The sequence below is a fragment of the Corapipo altera genome, unplaced genomic scaffold (genome assembly GCF_003945725.1).
Source record: "Corapipo altera isolate COAL_440 unplaced genomic scaffold, ASM394572v1 0, whole genome shotgun sequence".
Lineage (NCBI taxonomy): Eukaryota > Metazoa > Chordata > Aves > Passeriformes > Pipridae > Corapipo > Corapipo altera.
This window is the reverse complement of record NW_020884872.1, coordinates 44976913-44996128: the sequence shown is the minus strand read 5'-3', so window position 1 is coordinate 44996128 and position 19216 is coordinate 44976913.

Here is a 19216-nt window from a genome sequence, read left to right as displayed (position 1 = left end):
GTTCTTTGAGATTTTCCTCACAATGAAAAATACCATGCTATTTGTTCACAGTAAATAGTCACGTATTTTGATTTAACTTGTTTTAGAAAACTGTATATACAAGCAGTGATATCTTTTACCCACACTCACAAAAAGAAAGTAAGAATAGTAGTCCAAAAAGACAGAATATTATTTTGTAATCTGAAGTGGAAACTTGCTTTTTCTAAACCTTCTTCTTGATACTTATCTTTTTTAGACTTGACAAAATATGTTCTCAAATTTGCTCTAGAACTTTTGGTAGATGAGTGTGTCACTGGGTGTTCTTGTTTCTGAAAAAAATTGGTCTAAAAACACATGTTCATGCACTCTCTTTAATTTAAATTCTCTTATTGTTGATATTCAGAAGTATTAAAAAGCTGAAGTTAGATGAATGAGAGTTTTTCATATAGATACTGATAGCTCATTTGGTAGAAAAATGATACAGCTGATTATAAATTACCCTTGTGATCATTATACTGAAAGATTTGAAAAATAGAAATCTGAGTTCATGAGCCACAAACAAAATGCATATCAATCTTTGGATAGAAAGATAGTTGAAAACAGTGTTAAATGCTAATTTGATCTACAATTACTTATGTAGTTTCTCTTTTCGGGGAAATAAAAGCTCTTATTGTACTTCAGTATCAGAAAGCAATGCCTACATATTTTAGTTATTTCAGATTTTAATTTTTTTTAGGTTTGGTTTGAGATTCTTTGGTTCAGTTTTATTATGATACTATAGAATATAACTGAATGGGTATTTTCACTCATTTTTATTGTTGTTGACTAATGAATAACATATTCTGTGATTTATTTCCCTATTCTTACACTAGTTTGATAACAAATTTTGACAACCTAAATTTTATTTTACTGCAACTCTTTGCAACATTATTCATCAGTTAAAATTTCAGTTATAAAGTATGCAATAGGATGAGGTAGATTAAATGCAGCTATAACATGACATGTGACATGTGTAATCTTTCTGACTTTCACTCTCATAGGTGTAATTCTCTCATAAATCATTCATTCGCAACAGCCAAAGGACATTAGCACAAAACCGCTCGTATATTTTACCTAGTTGTGCAGTGAAGCAGAGCAGTGTACATTTCCAAATACTGTCTGTACTAAAGCAGTGATTGCTTCTCCATGCTAGTTTTCAATTTTATGTAGAACTTACACTTAAAAAGTTGTTTCATTGTAATGCTTTGAAAAGATTTCAATAAACTTAAACCATAAAATTTTCAAGGTGTTTTGTATATGGTCAAGGTTCATTGATTCCAATTCCTTCTTCTTGCAGGACTACCTAAAACTAAACCATTTGACTAAGACCATCATACAGATTCTCCTTGAACTCTGACAGGTTTTATGCTGTGATCACTTCCCTGGGAATCCTGTTCCAGTGACTGACCACCCTCTTAGTGAAGAAATTTTCCGTAACGTCTAATCTGAACTTCTCCCAGCAGAACTTCATTCAATTTCTTTGTATCTTATTGCTGGTCACCAGAAAGAGATGTGCATCTCCCCATACGATGTCCCCCTTAAGCAATTTGAAGACTGTGAGGAGGTTGCCCTTCATCATCCTTCTCTGCTCTAAGGCAAACAAGTCAAGTGACCTCAGTTGCTCTTCCTAAAGTCTTGCCCTTTGAGACCTTTCACCATCTTGGTCACCCTCTTCTGGCCACACTCTAACAGTTCTTCTTATATTGAGGTGCCCATAACCACACATGGTACTTGAGGCAGGGCCACACCAGTGCAGTGTAGAGAACAATCACCTCCCTTGATTGGCTGACAATGCTATGATGGTGCTATGATGCACCATAGGACATGGTTGGTTCTTTTGGCTACCAGGGCACACTGTTGACTCATAATCAACTTTCTGTTGACCAGAAACTCCAAATCTCTTTCCATGGGACTGTTCTTCCCCGTCTTGTCCCCCAATTTGTATGTATAACCAACACACGCTGGTCGTTGCCCAGCTCTTCAGTCCATTCAAATCTCCCTGTAAGGTTTCTCTATCCAAAAAGACTCCCACAACTCCTTCTAATTCACTATTACTAGCAAACTTACTTAGTGTACATTCATTCCTACATCCAGATAATTTATAAAAACTTTAAAGACACTGGTTTTAAAATTGTGCCCTGGAGAAACCCACTGGTGACTGGATGGTAGCCTGATGTAACCCCATTTACTATAACTTTTGGAGCCTTACCCTTCTGCCAGTTTTTCACCCAATACCTCCCTAGTTGTAGACTTTTACTGAAATATCTAGCCTCAGAAGAGGATATTGAGTATCCGGATATCCAATTTCAGCTCTTTTGAAAATGAAGTGGTTTTGAATTTGATAGCATAAAGAAACTATTAAAAATGTGACAAAAGAAAAACAATATCTTGCATTTTCAGTTTAAATACTTAGTTTATCTCATTTATTACTGGGAAGTGTTATAAAAAACCTAGATGGTTAACTCTACTCCCATGATATTGGAAACTGAAGTCCTATACAGTGAGAATGACAAAAGTTACTGTTTATTTTCACTACTCACCTCACTTAATGCTATGTGTCAGTAACAAGGTAACTTCAGGAGTTTCACTCTGGGAATCCCACTTGCAGTTCTTTATAGAGTCTCAAGTGTTATCTTTGGGATTTAAACCATGGGAAATGAACAATCGGTCTCTAGATAAGCTTGCTTTTAAAATAAAAAACTTAACCTCCCTCTCAAAAAATAAAACAAAACAAAAAAAAGTCAAATGCCACACACACCCCTGCTCCAGTGGGATGGCGAGTAGAATTCTGAAAAAAAGGTAAATCTTATGTGTTGAGATAAGAATAGTTAAATAATTGAAATAAAGGAAAACATAATAACAATAATATAAATGATATAATTCATAATAGGAATGAAAAGGAGTGGGAGAGAGAAAGAGAAGAATAAAACCCAAGCAAAACAAGCGATGCATAATACAATTGTTCAGCACCCACGGATGGATACCCAGCCTGTCCCTGAGCAGCAGTTTATGGATCCTGACCAAGTCCCACCACCTTATATACTGAGTATGACGTTGTATGGTATGGAATATCCCTTTTACCAGTTCAGGTCAGCTGTCCTGGCCACACTTCCTCATGGCTTCTTGTATATCTCCTCACTGGCAGAGCATGGGAAACTGAAAACTCCTTGACTTAGGGTAAGCACTACTTAGCCATAACTAAAACATCAGTGTGTTATCAACCTTATTCCCATACTAAATCCAAAACACAACACTGCACCAGCTTCTGAGAAGAGAATTCACACTATCCCAGCCACAACCAGGTCACTGGGAATGAAAACAAGGAAATCTGACTCTTCTCTGCAGTGGCCAGTGACAGGGGACTCAAATTGAAACACATGAAAATCCGTCTGAATACAAAAATACGCTCTCTTACTGTGATTGTGCTCAGACCCTGGAACAGGACACCCAGAGAATTTACAATTCTCTGTCCTGGGAAATACTCAGTACCCAGCTGGACAAGGTCCTGGGCAACCTGCTCTAGCTGATTGCGGATGGGCAACTGGGGAGGCAGGAGGGGGAAGAAGGGGTGTATGGGCAAGATAACCTGCAGAAGTGCTTTCCAGTCTCAACCAACCTGTGACACTGTGAAGCAGGGGCTTAAGCACAGTCATAGCATGTCTTCCAACTGTTGTCCCCATCACAGAGCACATTTTTTGCATTAAAGTATACTCAGAGGATTACTCTGGTGCCAGAATCTGTAAGTGTGACAGCTATGTTGTCAAATGGTGGACAGGAAAAAAAAAATGTAATGCTTGTCCAGAGACTGACCCTGCAGAAAAATAACAAATGTGATTTTTCAAAATTTACTTTGCAGCCAGTAATAGAACTGGATCAGCAGGAAAACAGAGGAATCCTGTCTTGTTAGTGTGACAGACAAAATTCCCTTTTCCCTTGCTCTTGCACCCTCTCATTCCCTCTACTGAACCAGTCTGACCAGCTTTTTCAGGTTTTGTTGTTGTTCTTTTTCAATTTCTATTAACTTCCCCTGTTGTTTAGTACCTACCTGTCTTCTATAAATGCAATTTTCTCACAATGATTACATCTTCCTTTCCTAAATTCTTTTTGTGTTCTTTTTTTTTTTTTTTTTAAATCTTCTAAATGACTTTGTAATCCATGCAGTTTTTCAGCCTTTCTATGTTGCTATGCTTTCTATTATATACTGCTGTTACCAGCTAGGATGCAGTGTAAGTCACCTACAATCTTCGCTGACAGGTACTGCACAGATGAGAGTTTCTGCAGCACAGACAATAAGAAAAAAAGGAAACCTCCACTCTTTACAAAATCCTTTGATGCCAGGGGGAGGAATTAAAAAGAAACCCAACTGTCTTCCTGCAGTCTCTTGTGAATTACTTTGGAGCTGACATGAATGACGAATAAGTGACTATCAGTACTGTGTGACTTTAACTTCAGACGACTGACAGAAGGTATGACAAAACCCCTTTTTTTTTTCCTTTTTATTGCTTATTTCACTTCACTTATGCTTAGTTTTATATCATCTATCCCATTACTTCACCTACTTACAATACAAGATACCTTATATTTATGCAGCCCTGACTTAAATTTCTTTAACAAAACCAGTTTGTGATTTCAGAACTGCTTGTATGATCTCAATTTTACTTATATTTTCTTGACGTTTCCATCATCTGTTAGTGATAACTCGGTAATACTGTTACTTCTTGAAGATAAATTTTCTGAAGTGCTTAAAGTACGTCATAGACATATTTTGATGAATGCTGTGTGAGCATAACAAAAGCATAAACAAAATTTGTTCATGAAAGTTCTAAAAATTGGGTTTGGTCAGTTTGTAGATCATGGTTTGGTGCATTCTTATGGAATAGATCTCTTTGGTGAGCCATTTATATTAATAAAAATAAAATTTACTTTAATGTTGAATACAGTAAGCTTCAGGGTTTATGGGGTTTTTTTCAGGCAAAAGACATATCAAGACGTGGAGGAATTTTTGCATAAAGTAGTAATCAACATTTCTATATAAAGATAAGATTTTAATAGGTCAGAATCTAAAATAATTTCTCCTTAAAATTATCAGCTTTATTTCAACCTTTCATGAGTAAATCAAACATTGGAATTTAGTATATAAACCTGACAAGGTTTGTCGAGGTTTTTTTTTCCTAACTATGAAATATTGAATATTTGTACCAAAACTTGGCTAAGGAACCTCAGTAAAACAAATAACACTTACCACCTTGTTTCTTTGTTTACCTTTTGATATTGTTAAAGGGAAGGAATTAGGAATGAAAGAAATGACAAGTCATTTTTATCCAATAGAGTTAAGTATTAATATAAACTTTTTACATTCCCACAGATTATTTTGCTGGTCATCAATCCATATGAATATCTTAGGTAAAGTGGACTATTTTTGAAAAATTCTTAAAGAAGTATTTTTGAAAATTTCTTAAAATATTTTTGAGGGTTGGAATCAGCTGAGTTTCTAAGTCTATGGAACTTCTGTAAATTACAATATTTGTTCATAAGATTAAGAAACACTATCATAGTCTAATTTCAGTGTCCACATCATTTCAATCTGTGACCCCAGCTAGGCAAGAGGAAAGTCTGTTGAACTCAATATTGCATTTTCCACCTGTTTGTTTTTGTTGGGTCTGGGGTTTTTTTGTGTTCTTTTAACTTACCTATATGTGCAGTAAATCTCCATGATTTGAAATTTCTGTACAGGTTAATTTTCACTCGAAAGATTGTTTAGGAATGCTATTTATGGTATTAATCCAGTTATCTTTTTTGAAAATATTTTTATGTAAACATTAGGGTACCTTGTAATGTGCTCTAATTTAGAACTCTAAGTTGTAAACTGAAATGAAATTACAAGCAAAATATGTATCAAGTTAGGTGGAAAATGTTCGAATAAAGATCAGAGTCATCCCTAGAGGAGATATTTTTTTCCCTCCCATGAGATCTATATATTAGCAGAACCGGTGTCAAACATTTTCCTCTCTTTGTTTTGATGTACTCTTTCCCTCTTGTCATGAATGATTTACTTGCACATTTTTTTTAAATACTTGACATAAGTACATATATAAGATTCATTCACCACTGAATGAGTAAAAATTTTTCCAACAATATCCATTCTGTCCCCTTGAGGTCCTTCTATTCAAACGACCATAGTTGGTTTTTCTTCTTTTAAAGTAAGTGAATCTTTTGTGATGATGTGAAAAGAAGCTTTATTTACTATAGCTTTTTTTTCAAGACATACTAATTGAGGTATTCCTTCTGAAATCAGAAATGTTGCAGAAATAATTAAATGGTCATAACAGCCACTGAGAAAACCAATTTAAAATAAGTCCAGAGTATTTCAGAGGAAACACTACATTAGAGAAAACTAATGAAACCCTAAATTCCTCATGAGGAAATCGGAATTCTGTATATTTATGAGACAATCACTGCTCAAATTCTATGATTTTGAATAGTTTTAATGAAATTTCATTAGTTATATTAACATTTAAAAAAAACCCAAACAACTCTTAACTCTTTTTTTTTTGCCTTTATTTGTAGATATTAATGCAATTAAAATAGAGTTTATTTCATCACCCTGATTGTCTGGTCACCCAAAGAAACATGTAATAGAACCTTGGGAATATATAGTGCAATAGGATGAAAAGAATTGACCGCTGGCAGTGATTAGAAGGACCACGATTTTTTATACCAGTATAGAAGTAGTGTGTGATTCTGAGTTCAGAGTCTACCTGTCAGGAACAGCATTCATTTTTCTGTCCTCTGAAGAAAATTCTGAAGGCTGCAGATCACAGGCAGCTGCATAAAAGGAAAGAGCATGGATTTTTTGAAACACACGTAAAGACAACATAGTCTTACCAAGAGTCAAATCTGTGGAGTATAGGATGAATGATTTGTAATCAATAAACTATAGTTTTGCTCTATTTTTAACACTTAGAAATAACTTATCTATTTTGATAAGATATTGAAAGCATGTATTATATTAAGTCTATTACTATTACATTCATACCTTAATTTTCTTTAATAATCAAGATACCAAAAGAGAGAAGATACTTATGTGGTATAATTTTTAAGGGAATTCTGGCAACTTCTGAAGTAGTTCTTTGAGTTTCTGAACCAAATTCCCAGGAAAGATATGCCAATTATTTAACGTGTTCTCTACTTCTATAAGATAAAAGTTTAAATATATTTTCATTTTCCCACTCTTCTAGATATTTATGTTTTAGAGCAATGACATCTATGACACTGTTTTTTCATGTGGCTTTGTGTGGCATCATTCAGCTGTGGCAAAGTAGTTTGACTTTGGACTTCAGATAAAACGGTTTTAGTTCTCCAGGTTATTCCTAAATTTAGCACAGAAATAAATCTTCACAAAACCAAAGTAGTACCAAATTCCAGAGCAAATTATGTCTGAATAGCTTGTATTTAATCCTCGGTATAGTTCCTTCTTTCACTACCTTTTTCCACTGTCTCACTCTCCAGTAACTTTTATTAAGTAGAGAGCTGTGGACAACTGACATTTAAATGTCAGATACAAACAGCAGAGACTCTTCCTGGACCACACAGTCTTTTATAGTGGTGTTTTCTAGTGTAGACTGGTAAAAATCTATCACATCATGGTCATCATGAACATTTTCTTTGCCACTCACCTATTCTCAAATTGTGTTCCTGTTATTGAAGCAAATATGTTTTTTTCAGTTGACGTCAATGAGCACCTTGCCTGCATAGGAAAACAAACTATAAAGCTTTGCCACCTTATTTCTGACCCATACACTTACCCATTTTCATACCCTGCCTCAGACTTCTCAGATTTCAATACTGCTTTATGGAAACTTCATTATCAATAATTCCTGCAGACAAGTTATCTTTTCTACTCCATAATACGCTTCCAAATATCACCTGAGATCATGTGCATTTGTCTCTAAGTGGTTACAGGCAAGAAATACAGTGTCAAAATCTTTACTGAGAGACTCAGTATTTCTATTTGTTTCCTATATCTGCATTCAATTTTTTGCTCCTTCAAGTGTAAACAAGTTTCAAGAGTGTGTGCAAAAACCAATATCGACAATCAAGATTTAAATCTGAAAAATATTTTTACTCATTGCTATCTTTTTCTGAAAATCAGTTGTTTTGTTTTGTGTTTTGGCTTCTGTTTTCAAAATTTCTGAGATAAGGAAAAAAGAAAGAGACCAACAATGAACAGAATTAAGTATTCTTAAAAAACCTTAAAACAATCAACCCCCTCCCACCCCATTAGATCTTTTAAATAAATTCCACACAGTCTTTATTGTTATGAGTTAAAATTCAATGTCAAGTTTCCTGAAGCAGTCACAGGGTGAGTTTACTAGATTGTGCTAATTGTGTCACATTAGGCATATTGTTATTGCTATTAATAAGTGTGTCAGCAATTCCTCTTGACAGGTTGCACCCAAGGCAAAGAAATGCCAGTGGAAGCTAAAAGAAATAAAGAAGAAAAAATGTTTTTCGTTAGAGAATCACTGAAACATTCTGCATCTCTTAGCGGCAGAATGAAGCAACTGTGAGGCAACTCTGAGAATGCGTATATTGTGAATATAATGTGGAATTTTAATGTATACATAGTATCATTAAAAGATCATAAGTAATAGCAACAGTAACAAAAATAATTATAATAGTAATTTGAAGCTTGAGGCTAGTTCATTACAGAATTTCAGGTTCATAACACTTGGAATATACTCTTTGTTGGTCCAAAAGAGTAGGAAAAAGCCCTTAAGAGAGAGTAATAAAAAAAAAAAAACATAAAAGAAAAAAAACTTTAAGGGTGGGATTAAATCTTAGATTCAGACGCATAAATTTAGGTGTCAACAACCTCTAAACTCCTCTTGCAGTAGGTGAAGATACAGAAGCAGATTCAATTAACCAAACGGAGATGCCTCCTGCCACCCCATAACAATTTACAACATTTGTATGGGACTGTAAGCTAATTACTGGGCTTCAGAGAGATCTTCAATATTCTGGACTGACAGTTGGATTCCAGGTAAGATACCACAGGACATTACAAATATTATGAGAAGACTGAATTTGAGCAACGTAATCATATCTTTAAATAAACAAGTTAGAGTAAATCACAGAACCACAAAATGGGTCAGTTTAGAAGGGACCACAGAGGATCATCTGGTCTGACCACTCTGCTCAAACAATGTTATCCTGGAGCACAGGATTATGTCCAGGTAGTTCTTGAATATCTCCAAGCGGGGAGACTCCACAACTTCTCCTGACAGTCTGTTCCAGTGCATGGTCACATGCATAGCAAAGTTCTTTCCCATATTGAGACAGAACTTCCTATGCATCAATTTCTGCCCATTGCCTTGTGTCCTATTGCTTGGCACCTCTGAGAATAGCCTGACTCCATTCTCTTGACACCTTCCCTTCAGATAGTTGTATGCACTGGTGAGGTGTCCTCTCAGTCATCTCTTCTCAAGGCTGAACAGGCCCAGCTCCCTCAGTCTTTCCTTATAGGAGAGATGCTCCAGTCCCTTAATCATCTCCATAGGTCTTCACTGGACCCACTCCAGGAGCTCCATGTCTCTCTCACACTGAAGAGCCCAGAACTGGACACAGCACTACAGATGAGGCCTTACTAGGGCTGAGTAGACGGGCAGGATCACCTCCTTTGACCTACTGACAATGGTTTTCTTAATGCATTCCTGAATACCACTGGTCTTCTAGACCAAAAGGGCACGCTAATGGCTCATGGAGAGTTTGTTGTCCACCAGGACCCCTAGGTCCTTCTCCTCAGAGCTGCTTTCCAGCAGGTCGGCCCCTAATCTGTACTGCTGCATGGAGTTATTCTTTCCTGAGAGCAGGACTCTGCATTTGCCTTTGTGAAATTTCAGATGATTCTTCTCTGTCCATCTCTCCAACCTGTTGAGGTCTTTCTGAAGGGCTGCACGGTCCTCTGGCATATCAACAACTCCTCCCAGCTTTATGCCATCAGTGAACTTGCTGAGGAGGCATCTATCCTTTCATCCAAGTCATTGATGGATAAGTTAAACAATACTGGACACCACTAGTGACAGGTCTACCTGTGCCACTGACTACAACCTCTTGGGACCTGCTATTCAGCCAGTTCTCAATCCACTTCACTGTCCACTCATTTAGTCCACAGACATACAGGGCGCCCATGCTTTTGTCGAGTGGACAAGGAATGTCAGGTTGGTCATTGAAATGGTGTCTACAGTGTATCACACTCAAAGGCATCAAAGTTACTATTTTGACTTTTAACGTTCTAGGACAACTCTGGTCGGTAAGTATAAGAGTACAGTTTCATTTAATTTGCTATACCTACTCCTGTATCCTTCAGCTGCTGATTCAGAAGGGCATGAGTCTCTGCAAATGCTTTCAATACTGAAAGCCTCATGCAGATTTCTCAGATAACTTAGACAGTTTCAAATTACACTACAAATCTATGTTTGACAAGTGAATTGATCTCATAGTCAGTAAAGTCAATGGAGAGACACACATTTGTTTTAAAAAAGCTGTTTATTTTAGGGTGAAGTGAGTCAATTGAATGTATTGATTAGCTCACCTCAGTGGGAGTTTACAAGTTTACACAGCTAACTCACTTGTAGTCTCTTACACTGTATATACCAGGAGTCTATACAGTTGTCTATAGATAAGTTCTTGATGTGCTCTAGGATATACTTTTTATTTTCAGCTGTTGCTTCAGGAGGGCAGGAGTCCATCATTTATCCTGTGTCATATATTTCTTACCTACACCAGTGCTCTAGATGTCTAGGGCTCCTTGGCTTCAAAGCAAAAGTTATTTTCAGGTGAGGTTTGTCAGGGAAAGTAAAGCCTATATAGGCGGACTTAAGACTCAGGAGTCCCTGACAGAAACTATGAATAAACAAAATTATAAATATTTATACTTTTAAAGATGAAAATTAAAAAGAACAATGTAAATGGTACAAATGATTGTTTCACATGTTTAAATTTAACTTTTTTTAAACAGTTTACATTTTGTGACTTGCTAGTATTTACATAGTCACCATGTCATTTGTCAACTGAATATGTAAGTTTCCCCTCTGTACTGACAGAGAGACCAGACAGAAGATCCTATATCATCAAAAATGGCCTTACATGTATGTATTTAGGCAACTACCTCATTAATTGAATACATCACCATCAAGTACAATTGCATGTTAGGTAAGTTTCATGTTGACATCTATTATTTCAGACTTCTGAATTGAAAATCCCCAAAATCTTATTAATCCTCACTGATAACAGTGACATTCATTGTTTAGTTCCTGAATTCTCATTGCATTTTCTATGAAGGTCTCTTCTTCTGAACTGTGTTCCATCTTCTCTTAGAAGAAACAAGATCATGGAGTGGTATAGTAACAGTAATATTCCATGACAAACTAACTTAATTGCTAAAAAATTTATTATCTAGGGATTTAATGATCATTTTTTGTATTTTTTGGAGACAAAAAGAGAGAGAAAGCATGTAAGGTGAAAGTTTATGAGTCAGTTGAACCAAAATCTATTGTCTACGGATGTAATGAAGAAGCTGAAGCGTCTGTCCAGAGATTCCTCGCAGCCTCCATCCTTGAAAATTGTCAGGTCCCAAGTTCATAAAACTCTGAGAAACTTGATCTGATCTGCTCTGATCTAAGAGCTGACTCCTCCAGTGTTTTTAATGGAAGTCTGTTACCTCTACAAATTTCAGGTTTGATTTTTTTTGTTGATTTTTTTTTTTTTCTTCATAAAATTATTTTCTCATAGCAATCCTCACATATTTAATTTGTAGAAGGTTTATGTTTTCTAAATCCAATTTTCCTTTCATTCATATGTGGAAAGCAATATTAAGCCTCTATTAGGTTTATTTTTGTATTATGTAAAAACTAGAAATTATCAATTCATCTCTGCATTTCAACTATTTTTTACATTTCATGTGCAATAACAAAAGCTTTCTACAGTAATTGGTTTACAGTCTTCCAGGTATAAAAATAAAAACATTTGAAATAACATTTAATAGGAAAAAGTGTTTGTTTCAATTCAGTTTCTTGGGAGTGGTATACACTCTATAACATATTTAAGTCAGAGTACAGAAGTGATCTTACCTGGTTGTGGTTCTGAAATATTTTTCTGGACTATTTTATCACTTCTAAGAACAAAGTAAGAGTTCTCTCAAGTTTAATTATAAAGATATGTTGTAGAGTAATTCAAAGGTATAAATGAATGAGGGTGTGACCATGCCTCTAAACGTTATCTAAGAAGTGAAAAGTAGATTAAAAATATAAGCTGCATGCTTTTTATAAGAAAATATGATTACTAAAAAAAAACAAACCAGAAACTCTACTTGCCAGAGATATGGAGGGGATAGGAACAAGATTACTGAAAACATAAAAACTAAATTGACACTTCAACTATAGTAGTAATCTTTAGTCCATTTGCTTTTTGCTTTTTGCTTGCAAAGAGAAGTAATTATAAGTGTCCTGTATCTGGCTGGAATGGAGTTAACTTTCTTCATGGCAGCCTGTATAGTGCTTTGGGTTTGGATTTGTGTCTATAAAAGTGTTGATAAAACACGAATGTTTTGGCTATTGAGGAATAGTTCTTGCTCAGTATCAAGGTTTTCTCTTTTTCTCTGAGAAAGGCTGGGGATGGGCAAGTCAGGAGGGGGTAGAGCTGGGACAGCAACCTGAATTGTCCAAGGGATATTTCGTAACATATGATGTCATACTCAGCAACCTAAAGCAGAGAAAGAAGAAGAGGGAGGGACAGGGCGATGTCTCCCAAGGTGACCATTGCTTAGAGTCTGTCTGGGCATCAATCTACTTGTGTGGCTGCTGAGAAAATACCTGTGTCATTTCCTTTTTTTTTTCCTTTTTTTTTTTTAAATTTCCTTCAACCATAAACTGTCGTCATATTAACTCACAAGTTTTCTCATGTGTCCTGTTGGGCGGGGGATAGTGAGCAAGCAGCTATATGGGTGTTTAACTGTTGGTTTATGTCAGCCCACCATTATAAGGATAAAATTTAATTTGACAACCAATAATTATTAAAGGTTGTTTTAGCTATTTTTCATTCTGGAAAAAAACCCTAGCAACATGCATAAATGTTGAGATATATCTATACAGGGGGCTATATATACATATAAATATATACATATCCATATATATTTGTTTGTTTTCCTGTTTCCTAGAAACTATTTTTTCCCAGAAAAATCAAAAAGGAAAATGATATTTCAAATTTTGGCACAAACTGCTATTTCTTAATTGGTGAAACCTCGCACAAAATATAGACTGATGATTTTTATCCTAAATCTGACTTTTGAGACACTGGTAATCTGTACAAAAGTCAGATGTGCATAACATATCCCCCCATAAGAGGCAAATCTGACTGGTTAAGATGGAGTTAATGACGAGTTGTACTGGTTTTGGCTGGGGTAGAGTTGATTTTCTTCACAGTAGCTGGTATGGGACTGTATCTTGTATTTGTACTGAACACAGTGATGAATACAGAGATGTTTTTGTTATTGCTGAGCAGGGCTTACACAGAGGCAAGGTCTTTTCTGCTTTTCGTACTGCCATTCTGGCTAGGAAGTTGGAGGTGCTTGGGATGTTGGGAGCAGACACAGCTAGAACACATGACTCAAATTGACCAAATGGATATTCCAGACCATACGACATTATGTTCAGTATATAAAGTGGGAGGAAGAATGAGGAAAAGGGGTATATTTGGAGTGATGGTGTTTGTCTTCCCAAGTAACTGTTATGTGTGATGGAGGTGCTTGAATTCCTGTCAGGCCATGGAAAGCAAGGAATCAATTCCTTGTTTTGCTCTGCTTATGTGCATGGCTCTTGCTTTCCCTGTTAAACTACCTTTATCTCAACCCGCGGGTTTCCTACCTTTTACCCTTTCAATTCCCTCCCCAATACCACTGGTGGGGGAGCAAGTGAGTGGCTGCTAGGCCTTGGTTACTGGCTTGGTTTAAACCACAATGCAAGCAAAGAGAAGAGAGAAATTAGAAGAACACATGGAAGAAACAAGACACATACAAGAGAAAAAGGAGCAACGTGTTTGGGACTTCAGGTGTATTTAGAGAACAGCAAGTCATGTCTATATTCATCTTACAGAATGACAATGAATAAAGGCATCTCTGATTTCAGTGAGACTGGGATTTCAACCCTGTCATTTCAGCTAGTGTTTTACACCAAGTAGAGACACTTAAAGCCTTTTTGTTTTGTTTTTTTTTTTTTTTAATAATAAAGTAATAAAAGCTTTACAAATGCAAGACTTTATATTTTGTTGAATGTGAATTGACCCGCTGACATTTGAAGGACTGCTTGCATTTTTATACGCTGTTTTAAACAAAGTAAAATTCTTGAGACCCTGCATTATATATACTGTGTTTCTAACTATTTATTTTGTGACTTTCTGAAACCAAATCATCTGTGTTTTCTGCCTATGTCTTTTCTGCTTCAAACTGTCTTGTTGCCATGGAATCTCTGTTCTGCATTAGGAAAATAAACTATTGTTTAAAAGAGAAGATGTTTTGTCAAAGTACACAGGAAAACTAACCAGATAACTGATATTATTAGATGAGAAAACTGTAAAGGAAAAGAGAGCCTTTTTTTAATTATTTACGATGTTTATCTGAAAGCTGGACTTGGTCATTAACTACATAATTTTATGCACATAGTTCTGTCCATACAAGTTACCCAGGCATCCCCTACAGTTATACAACCATTCTTAGGCTATGGTGTTAATAACCAGTGGAATTAGATTCAGGAATGCAATATGTGTAATCTACACTGACAATATATCTGTATCAACCATGAATCGGAGAGAGTGAAATACCTCTCTGAAAAGTTGTTCAGGGAAAAACTTTGCAGAGCAACATGCATGACCAAGATAAGAAAAAGTAGAGGAATTATTTCTCTAACTGGCTGAGATGGTTGAAAATAATACCTTAGAGTACCTAGGATGACTTCAAATCACTGGAGAACAGCAGAGAACCACTGAAAATGGTAGTTCTGGAATCTGTAAGCCATATTTCAAATCCCTAAGCAGTTCATTTTAAAGGTCTTCTCTCTCCAAAGTGGTAGAATTAATTTAGGTTATATGTATGCAGATAATATCACATGGACTGAAATACAGCTAAAAGAAGAGATGCCACTTGCATAACGGGGGGAGGGACTGAAAGCCTCTAGCTGGGCAGTGCTGGCCACACCTGCCCAGGTAGACATCACCAATTAATTGTATAAAAAGTAGAGGGCTCGTGCTGTGGGGCAATGCAAGCTTCACATCAAAGGACTACGTTGCCTTTTGTAGGGACAGCCGCTATCTTGAGAGTCTGATGACTCCCCGAGAATGCAGCTTCTGCTATGGGTAATTCTAGGCATTCTGGGGCGGTAAGAAAAGTTCATAAGCAACACCTGCGTAACTGGGGGAGTTGTACTGAGGGCTTATTTTTCTCCTCCTTCCTATATCTTGGGTTTTTCGTTTTGTTGGCCACCTCTTGGTAATCAATATTGTTTGTGTTGTGCTTTCAATGGTGTACTGGTTTCAATTTCAGCATCCTTCCCGGCAACACTTGTGTCAGGTAATATTTTAAGGGAAAAAACCTAAATATCTGAAGTCTTAACAAAAAATGCATTACTCATCTTGAACTAATTCAATGTTCCATAAATTAGAATGAAAAAAAAATGAATCTGAAGACCAGTGAAACAAGTGAAAAGCAATGTCAGTGGTAGACTGTCTATTAATTATGAGGAAGTTCTTGGTAAGATACAAGAAAATATTTTTAATATTGCATTAGGTAACAAAACAGAAAAAATAATGGAAAAAGGAATGATCATCTAAATATTGAAGAAAAAGGACCAGGATTAAACTTAATATACAGAAAAATTATCTCAATAGTATCATACTCTTATTTATATTACTTTGTATTAAAGATAATGCTCTTTGAAAGCTGCTACTTACCTTGTACTGTTCTATTGGTAAATGAGCTTCAGTAATTAGTGTATACTTCTTTATAAATTATATAGAGTATTTTGCTATTTTGGAGAAAAACATATAGCATAGTTGATTAGTATACTTGTTAAGGTTTAAATACGGCCATAATGAAAATGAAGAGCAGAAGAGAGAAAAAGATACACTACAACTGAGTAAGCCAGTATTTTGATATTCTTTTTCAGTGAGTAAGTTTATACCATTAAACTTATGACTGCAGTGTCAGAGCAAAAGGTGGAGTAACTGAAAAGTCAAGTTGTAACTGAGTTTTAAGGGATTTTTCACCATATAGAATTCAAAGCAGAGCTTCTCATAGTATATAACACTTCAGAAAAGTTGAAAATTTGTCATCTATCAGATCAGCCTGGCAATTAAGTTTCAATTTGAGCCTTACATTAGGGAATCTCATGAAATTTATTGATTAAAATGAAACTGCTTCAAGACAGAACAAATTAGAATGTCTCAAATCACTTGAAAAGTTTAGGAGAGTAAATTGTGAAATATCATTGTAATTAAGAGGTGTTGGTTACATACTTCTTGGTACATTTACCAATTCTATTTGCTCATGACTGACTTAGTATATTCATTTAATTACAGATCCTGATATTTTGTTTGACTCCCTAGAGGCACTATAAAGACATTAGGGACAAATCAACAGTATTAAACATTCACAGAAATCTTTATTTTTCTTCTTTGAATTAACTTTTTATCAGAAGACATCTTTCCAAAATCTGCAAAGATATGGACTGTAACTTGGATTTTATTAGTTTGATTCTTCCACTTATTGTTTTACCTGTCAAAGCAAATATCCTAAATATTTTTTATATTATGAGAGTGTCTTTCAGTTTGTTTATTATTTGAATTGATTATAGAAAAAATGTATCCTATGAATCAATTGGAAAAATTCTTGTTTAATCTCCATCTGATAGCTAATATCCACAGGCTACTGAGATAGTGGAAGAAGTAGTCTTCAGAAATAGCCTTCAGAGAAAAGAAACTACTTCCTTGTAGGACATACAGACTATTGCAATGGTCAAAAAGGTCCTTTTTCTTCAACTATTCTGATGTAAAACACTCAAGGCTATACAGGATGGCATAAAAACCCAACTACTTGGTGTTCCAGAAAACACCATTAAAAACCATGACACTTTATAATCCCCCAATTATGACTTCCTTATTCCATCTTGAAAATAAAAGCTTTAAATTGCCCTTTGTAAGAAGCAGATCACACACACAAAAAAGCCAAAACCCAAAAAGAAAATCTACTGAAAATTTCAAGAATCACTGTAGTCATTTGTGTCTGGCTGGCAACCCATACAATTAAAGCATGTATGTTGATTATTTATATTAATACCTAATCCAGTCCTCTTATTTTAATAAAATAGTCTTAGCGAATAACTTTAAAAATCAAAATAAAATAAGGCATTGCACTTTTTTTTATGAAATGGTAAATAAAATTTAAAAATCCATAAATTAATATGAGAATTTTTTTTCCTTAAAATTTGGTTTTGAAATCGTTGTAATTTTTGAGTAGTGAAATTTTGCAGTGCTAGATGCTTAGTAATTATAGTTCCTAAAATTTTTTGACATTCTTCACTGGAACTGTGTTTGATATTCATGAAATGTCAGAATTAAAATAAAGCAAATTAGTTTGGTGCCTTCTTACGTGTGTGTTATCATTTATTTTTTTAATTTTTTTAATTAGTTTTTATGCACACTCAAGCTACATTAATTGCATGAAAATTTCTTTGTATTTTCTTTTTTTCTTCTCAGAGGGCTCTAAGGATTATTCTTTTGATGTGATCCAAATTATTCAGTAAATGTAATTTTTTTTTTTGTCACATAATTAATTAATATGTCCTGGAGAATGTTACTAAGGTGCTCTGACCATAGCATCTGCGTGTTGAATTGATCTCAACAACATATTTGTGGAACTAAGTAATACTACAGTCTTCATCTGTGCAGATAAGAAATTTAGAGAGTGTGAAGTAAAAGCTATTAGACACCCATTAATCTCAGTGCCAAATTGAAAGCAGAGAAACTCTGATATTTTTCCTGGTCATGTAGAATTTTCACACAGAAATTCACATGTTCAAAGGATATAACTAATTAAATTTAGTGACAGCCATAAGCCATCATCATGTCTGTAAATTTGAGTCTTGGTGTCTTTTATTGAATATTTTCAATATATAGAATATACAACTAGTGAGTATTTATGAAGAAGTTGATGCATCACCATCAGAAAAGAACTCTGTTTATCAAAATATGTTCATATTACATTCTTCAGTATCTAATTCAGTCTTCTTAAAAAGAAGGATAGTTTTTCTTTTGCTAAAACTTTTTTCTTCATTTTCACCACAAAAATCTGTGAGAAAGAAATACACATATTGCAGAAAAGGGAGCAACTAAGTATGTAAGTGTGGGAAACCAAACAGGTGTTCAGTGTGGTACATTCTAGGAGGACTATTCGTTCTATAAATCAATGAAATGGAAATCATATGAAAATAATGTCATATGATCATAACATCAAATACCAAGATTGAGAATATGTATTATGTTTTATAGCCTAGCTATTCAAGTAGGATGAGATTGAACTTAGAAGTATTATTTCTGTCAACTTGTTATTATTGTCATTGATGTAATTTATGTTATATTCTTCACAGAATCACAGAACAGTAGAGGTTGGAAGAAACTTTTGAAGTTCATCTGGCCTAACTTTTCCTGCTCAAGCAGGGTGACCTAGAGCAGGCTACCCAAGGCTGTATCCAGACATCTTTCAAGTATCTTCAAGGGGGAGACTGCACAGTCTCTCTTAGCAACTTGTTCCTATGCTCAGTCACACTAACAGTAAACTAAACATTTCTTGATGTTTAGAAGGAGCTCCTGTGTTTCACTTTGTGTCCTTTGCCTCTTGTCCTATCACTAGGCACCACTGAAAATATGGCTTGATCATCTTTGCACCCTCCCTTCAGGTAATTACACATTCATTACATTATCCATGGGCATTCTCCAGGCAAAAGAATCTCTGCTCTCTCATCCTTTCTTCATATTCCTGGCTGTTAATCATCTTTGTGACTCTTCTCTAGACTCTCTCCAATACATCGATTTCCCTCCTGTACTGAGGAGGCTGGACATGGGCACGGTTCTCCAGGTGTGGCCTCACCAGCGC